Here is an 8,203-nt window from a genome sequence, read left to right on the forward strand (position 1 = left end):
AAAGATATGAACCCTTATCATGTCATGGCTTATCCATTAAACAACCTTGTTCCCTTCAGACAGACATGTCTCATGAAGTTAGTTTACTCCCCATAGATGATTCCATATCTTTAGTAATAACTTTTAAATGCAATATCCCTTTATGTTCACAATTATTTTTATATAAACTGAACTTGCCATGAACTCATCTTGGCTTCTTCAGCCACATAATATAACTTTGGTTCAGGCTGATTTTATTCTTAAAGGCAATGAGATGAGCATTAATTTTGTCTATAATGCCATTAGATAATATTGTATACATATGAAAATGCACAACAACAGCTAAACCTGCTAATAACCTTAATACAGTTCCTATGTTTGTGTGTTAAAGACAAAAGCAGAGTTATTTACAGTGACTTCATGTTTGGATGTCATAAAACTGTTATATATTGTGTTCACAGAAGCAGGAAAGATAATATGCCTTTAAGATTCATTATATAATGTAAGGTAAGCTCAATGACACAGCAGAAACAACAGAAAGCACAGAGTTAAACTGTTGTTGCTAGGCAGGAGTGACCAATCACAGTCAGTCTCACACATAGCAAGAGTTTTGACCAATCACATCCAGCCTCACACAGCCTGTGTGGGAAATTCCCCTAGCAGGAGCTGTTAGAATCATTACACCAGAGGAGAAAAGATGAACAGACATTCACTCCACTAAGAGCTGTGTTTTATGGCAGCAGAGAGGCAAAACTAGGCATTTAAAACAGCTATATAATGTTCCTACTGTTAATGTAGTGATTAGAACTGTATACTGAACCAGTTATATGTGTGTTTACTTACAGTTCCACCAATTGCAAACTACAAATTTCACAATCCAAATTCAAATTCCATATTGCAATCCAAATTGCATACAACCATTCCAGATCATACAAAATGCAAATAGTTACTGCTAACTGCATACTGCAAATTGTGACCAAATTCAGCAAGTGAACTCTTAGTTAGACCTCAGATATACCTCTCAGATAGATCATAAAGTGCTTAAATAACTTAAAGTGAGAGTACAGATACTGAAGAGAGAAATATATCCACCATTTTATGTTGAATGACAAGATTGAACAGTTGAACCACCATCTTATGCATACCGCCATTTTGTGATATCTTTTCAACACGTGTTATGTACATAGACTATCTGTTGCGGAGGCGGTAGTGTTATACAGTTGCAAGAAATAGTATGTGAACCCTTTGGAATTATACGGATTTCTGCACAAATTGGTCATAAAATGTGATCTGATCTTCATCTAAGTCACAACAATAGACAATCACAGTCTGCTTAAACTAATAACACACAAATAATTAAATGTTACCATGTTTTTATTGAATACACCATGTAAACATTCACAGTGCAGGTGGAAAAAGTATGTGAAACCCTAGACGAATGACATCTCCAAGAGCTAATTGGAGTGAGGTGTCAGCCAACTGGAGTTCAGTCAATGAGATGAGATTGAAGGTGTTGGTTACAGCTGCCCTATAAAAAAAACACACACCAGTTCTGCGTTTGCTCTTCACAAGAAGCATTGCCTGATGTGAATGATGCCTCGCACAAAAGAGCTCTCAGAAGACCTACGATTAAGAATTGTTGCCTTGCCGATCATCAGTCCACAGTAAGACAAATTGTCTATAAATGGAGAAAGTTCAGCACTGCTGCTACTCTTCCTAGGAGTGGCCGTCCTGCAAAGATGACTGCAAGAGCACAGCGCAGACTGCTCAATGAGGTGAAGAAGAATCCTAGAGTGTCAGCTAAAGACTTACAAAAGTCTCTGGCATATGCTAACATCCCTGTTAGCAAGTCTACGATACGTAAAACACTAAACAAGAATGGATTTCATTGGAGTATACCACAAAGGAAGCCACTGCTGTCCAAAAAAAACATTGCTGCACAAGAACACCTGGATGTTCCACAGCAGTACTGTCAAAATATTCTGTGGACAGATGAAACCAAAGTTGAGTTGTTTGGAAGAAACACACAACACTATGTGTGGAGAAAAAGAGGCACAGGACAGCACACCAACATCAAAACCACTACACTACACCCCCGTCACTTATTAACCCCTTATGAACCCCTGATCACCCCATATAGACTCCCTGATCACCCCCCTTACAGGGGGTGATCAATGACAGGGGGGTGATCTCCCCATATACACTCCCTGATCACCCCCTGTCATTTATCACCCCCCTGTCATTGATCACCCCCCTGTAAGGCTCCATTCAGATGCCCGTATGTGTTTTACGGATCCACGCATCCATGGATCGGATCCGCAAAACACATACGGACGTCTGAATAGAGCCTTACAGGGGGGTGATCACCCCATATACACTCCCTGATCACTCCCCTGTCATTGATCACCCACCTGTAAGGCTCCATTCAGACGTCCGTATGTGTTTTGCGGATCCGTGGATCCGCAAAACACGACACCGTGGATCCGCAAAACTTATACGGACGTCTGAATTGAGCCTTACAGGGGTGTGATCAATGACAGGGGGGTGATTACCCCATATAGACGCCCTGATCACCCCCATGTCATTGATCACCCCCCTGTAAGGCTCCATTCAGACATTTTTTTTGCACAAGTTAGCGGAAATTATTATTATTTTTTCTTACAAAGTCTCATATTCCACTAACTTGTGTCAAAAAATAAAATCTCACATGAACTCACCATACCCCTCACTTAATCCAAATGCGTACATTTTTTTAGACATTTATATTCCAGACTTCTTCTCATGCTTTAGGGCCCCTAAAATGCCAGGGCAGTATAAATACCCCACATGTGACCCCATTTCGGAAAGAAGACACCCCAAGGTATTCCATGAGGGGCATATTGAGTCCATGAAAGATTGAAATTTTTGTCCCAAGTTAGCGGAAAGGGAGACTGTGAGAAAAAAAAAAAAAAAAAAAAAACATTTCCGCTAACTTGTGCCCAAAAAAATAATTTCTATGAACTCGCCATGCCCCTCATTGAATACTTTGGGGTGTCTTCTTTCCAAAATGGGGTCACATGTGGGGTATTTATACTACCCTGGCATTTTAGGGGCCCGAAAGCGTGAGAAGAAGTCTGGGATCCAAATGTCTAAAAATGCCCTCCTAAAAGGAATTTGGGCCCCTTTGCGCATCTAGGCTGCAAAAAAGTGTCACACATGTGGTATTGCCGTACTCAGGAGAAGTTGGGGAATGTGTTTTGGGGTGTCATTTTACATATACCCATGCTGGGTGAGATAAATATCTTGGTCAAATGCCAACTTTGTATAAAAAAATGGGAAAAGTTGTCTTTTGCCGAGATATTTCTCTCACCCAACATGGGTATATGTAAAAATACACCCCAAAACACATTTCCCAACTTCTCCTGAGTACGGCGATACCAAATGTGTGACACTTTTTTGCAGCCTAGGTGGGTAAAGCGGCCCACATTCCAAAGAGCACCTTTCGGATTTCACAGGGCATTTTTTACAGATTTTGATTTCAAACTACTTCTCACGCATTTGGGCCCCTAAAATGCCAGGGCAGTATAACTACCCCACAAGTGACCCCATTTTGGAAAGAAGACACCCCAAGGTAATCCGTGAGGGGCATGGAGAGTTCCTAGAATTTTTTATTTTTTTGTCACAAGTTAGCGGAAAATGATGATTTTTTTTTCTTACAAAAGTCTCATATTCCACTAACTTGTGACAAAAAATAAAAACTTCCATGAACTCACTATGCCCATCATGAAATACCTTGGGGTGTTTTGTTTCCAAAATGGGGTCACTTGTGGGGTAGTTATATTGCCCTGGCATTTTAGGGGCCCAAATGCGTGCAAAGTAGTTTGAAATCAAAATCTGTAAAAAATGGCCTGTGAAATCCGAAAGGTGCTCTTTGGAATGTGGGACCCTTTGCCCACCTAGGCTGCAAAAAAGTGTTACACATGTGGTATCGCCGTACTCAGGAGAAGTTGGGTAATGTGTTTTGGGGTGTCATTTTACATATACCCATGCTGGGTGAGAGAAATATCTCAGCAAAAGACAACTTTGCCATTTTTTTTAATATAAAAGTTGGCATTTGACCGAGATATTTCTCTCAAGTGACCCCCTTTTGGAAAGAAGACACCCCAGGGTATTTCGTGATGGGCATAGTGAGTTCATGGAATTTTTTATTTTTTGTCACAAGTTAGTGGAATATGAGACTTTGTAAGGAAAAAAAAAATCATCATTTTCCGCTAACTTGTGACAAAAAATAAAAAGTTCTATGAACTCACTAGGCCCATCAGCTTAGGGTGTCTACTTTCCGAAATGGGGTCATTTGTGGGGTTTTTCTACTGTCTGGGCATTGTAGAACCTCAGGAAACATGACAGGTGCTCAGAAATTGAGAGCTGCTTCAAAAAGTGGAAATTCACATTTTTGTACCATAGTTTGTAAACGCTATAACTTTTACCCAAACCATTTTTTTTTACCCAAACATTTTTTTTATCAAAGACATGTAAAACAATAAATTTAGGGAAAAATGTATATATATGTCATTTAAAAAAAAAAAATTACAACTGAAAGTGAAAAATGACATTTTTTTTGCTAAAATTTCATTAAATTTCGATTAATAACAAAAAAAATAAAGGTGTCAGCAGCAATGAAGTACCACCAAATGAAAGCTCTATTAGTGAGAAGAAAAGGAGGTAAAATTCATTTGGGTGGTGAGTTGCATGACCGAGCAATAAACGGTGAAAGTAGTGTAGTGCAGAAGTGTAAAAAGTGGCCTGGTCATTAAGGGTGTTTCAGCTAGGGGGGTTGAAGTGGTTAATAAGGTTGCCCAAACTTTTGCATCCCACTTTATCTAGACTGGAATAGTTAATTCCAGTTTAGCTCCCCCTCTATGAGCAGAAGTGGGCTGGCCCCATGTCCTGCCTCAGGGGGAGGAAAGGAAGTTAATGTCAGTGTGCCAGCAACCCTGGCAAGGGGAAGGCTGTGCTGGTAGGAGATCCCAGTTCTAGGGATCCCAAACCAGGATCTTGTCTCTGTTGAGACCAAAGATCTTCATTCCCAGTCTGAGCCCTTCAGCCTCAACTGGTGACAAGCAAGCAGCCATTTCCAGAACTCCAGGACAAACCATTCCCTGTGAGCATAACTGTGAGTAACATCCAGAGACCAGGAGAAGCCATATTCCTCCTCAGCTAGTCAGTCCCATACACAGCAGAAGATAGACAAAGTAGAAGATACAGATTCCTACCATATTCTCCAGGCACATGATAGAAGCAGAAGAGATATTGATCCCTGCCACATATTGCCAATACCTGCTGGGACCCAAGACTATTTCTGTTTCTCATGTGGATTAATGCTGCCTCCAGTAAAGACAAGTTGAATTATATTCCAAGTCTGGATCTCATTCATTGCTACCAAATCCCTCAATTACTCCTACTAACAACACTCATTTTATTGCAAGTGAGCCAGGATCCAGGAGTCCAGCCATACCCAGGTAGGAGACACTATACCTACCACTACACAGAGACATTATACCACTCTGGCATTCCTCACCTGGTACGTGAGTTGCAACACCTTAAAGGGCCCTGAGACTGTACCCTGCGCACGCTGCAATTGGCGTCACAAACAAAAACTATAGACTTCTATACTCATATCCGGACCCACTGCATATTTTGGCGTCCGCCTAACCGTACCACGGTCCTGCTCATTGCAGTGACATCACCTCTCAGGATTGCTTTCATTGGCCTGCTGCAGGGGCGGGAGGTTCAAAATACAGCAGCGCTCCTCTCCGCCTCCTTTTGTGTCCAGGAGCCGAGGAGAGAGGAGCTGCACGTCGGATCGCCACAAGGATCATCAGCCAACACCCCAGCACCCCCATCTGTGCCCCAGTACCCAGGTAATTAGGGAAATGAAAGGGACAAGTTAGATTAGCAGGGATATTTTAGGGAAAGTTAGTGAGAAGAAAAAAAAAAACATTACTGATTGCATTACCCTAAATCGGGTGTCTGAGGTCCACAGCACAGCTGTGTGACCCTAGAACCCCCAGGGGTGCTGCAGCTTGGAGGTCGCGGTTGATGAGTCTCTTATTGCGTTCAAGGGGAGACTCCTTTTCCGCCAGTATGTTCCCTCTAAGCAGGCGAGGTATGGCGTGAAGCTTTACAAACTTCGTGAGACTACCTCAGGGTACACTTACAAGTTTTGTGTGTTCGAGGGGCGAGATTCCTGTATTCAACCCCCAGAATGTCCCCCCACTCTGGGTGTTAGCGGGAAACTTGTGTTGGACCTTATGCACCCACTGCTAGAAAAGGGTTACCACGTGTACGTGGATAACTTTTATACTAGTATCCCCTTGCTCCAGTCCCTCGCCGCCAGATCCACGTCTGCTTCTGGGACCGTGCGGAAAACTCTACGCGGCCTCCCTACCCACCCCCTCCAGGTATCTATCCCCAGGGGTGAGACCCGTGCACTTACAATCTGTTGCTGGTCAGATATAAGGACAAGAGGTATGTCCTTGTACTGTCCATAATTCATGGTAACAGCATCACTCCTGTCCCTGTGCGAGGTACTGCGGCAACGGTCCTCAAGCCCGATTGTATCGTCGACTACAATCGGTAAATGGGAGGAGTTGATCTATCTAATCAAGTCCTCAAGCCATATAACGCCATGCGCAAAACCCGGGCATGGTACAAAAAAGTTGCGGTCTACTTGGTGCAGGTTGCCTTGTACAACTCTTTTGTGCTGTCCCGGAGTGCTGGCAACACAGGGACATTCCTTCAGTTCTATGAGGCAGTCCTCAAGGACCTGATCTTTTCTGACCGGGAAAGAGCAGGCCTGAGTACCTCAGGAACTGGAGGCGCCCGGATCGTCCCTGGCCAACACTTTCCAGGTGTGGTCCCCCATACTGGAAAGAAGGGACGGACCCAAAAAAGATGCAGAGTGTGTCACAGGAGGGGGGTATGGAAGGACACCACTACTCAGTGTGACACGTGCCCGATCATTCGGGCCTCTGCATTATTGGTTGCTTCAGGGAGTACCACACTTCAATGGAGTACTACATTTATATCCTAATGTAGCCACTGACAATTGGATAAAAAACTGGTTCTCAGACTTGAGACACTAAAACGAAACAAAAAAAAATGTGTTAAATATTTAGTAAAAACTAAAATAAATAAAAAAGTTGACATATTAGGTATTGTCGCATCCGTAAGAATCTGCTCTATAAAAATACCCCCCCAACCCCTCAGATGAACACCGTAAAATAAACAAAAAAAAGGTGCAAAAAACCTTTTTTTTGTCACCTTACATCACAAAAATTGTAATAGCAAGCGATCAAAAAGTCATATGCCCCCCAAAATAGTGCCAATAAAACCGTCTTCTCATTCCGCAAAAAATTAGCCCCTACCCAAGATAATCGGCTAAAAGCAAAAAAAATATATGACTCTTACACTATGGAGATACTAAAATGTTTTGTTTTTTTGTTTATAAAAAGATAATATAGTGTAAAACATAAATAAATAAAAAGTTGCCATATTAGGTATCACCGTGTCTGTAAGAATCTGCTCTATAAAAATACCTCCCCCCTAACCCCTCAGATGAACACAGTAAAAAAATAAAAAAAGTGCAAAGAAAGTTTTTTTTGTCACCTTACATCACAAAAATGGTAATAGCAAGCTATCAAAAAGTCCTATGCCCCCCAAATTAGTGTCAATAAAACCGTCTTCTCATTCCGCAAAAAATGAGCCCCTACCTAAGATAATCGGCTAAAAACTAAATTAAATTTGCCATTAACTCTTGTGGAACACATAAAGGGTTAGCAATGTTTGTGAAATCAGTTTTGAATACCTTGAGGGGTGTAGTTTCTAGAATGGGGTCATTTTTGGGTGGTTTTTGTCACGGATGATCCGCGAGAATATTGAACCGTCCTCCCAATATTATCAATATTACTCTCCCTTATTGATCAGTAGGTCTATTAAACAGTATTTATTTCCCTAGGCCCGAGAACCTACCATCTGATTACTCAGAGCGTCTCCTCCTGTGTACCCAGAGAACAAAATGGTCCTTTTGTTCAAGTCAGTCAATAGATGCCCAGCAGATAACGCAATTACAGCTGGTTTTCTTAGGTTGACAAAAGAACTTCCCTTTCTGCAGAAATATCACAGCTAGGTGTGAAGACTACACCTGGGAGAGCCATTTGGTGTCGCTGCCATAAGGGGCTTGTAA

Source organism: Bufo gargarizans, chromosome 5 (genome assembly GCF_014858855.1).
Source record: "Bufo gargarizans isolate SCDJY-AF-19 chromosome 5, ASM1485885v1, whole genome shotgun sequence".
NCBI lineage: Eukaryota > Metazoa > Chordata > Amphibia > Anura > Bufonidae > Bufo > Bufo gargarizans.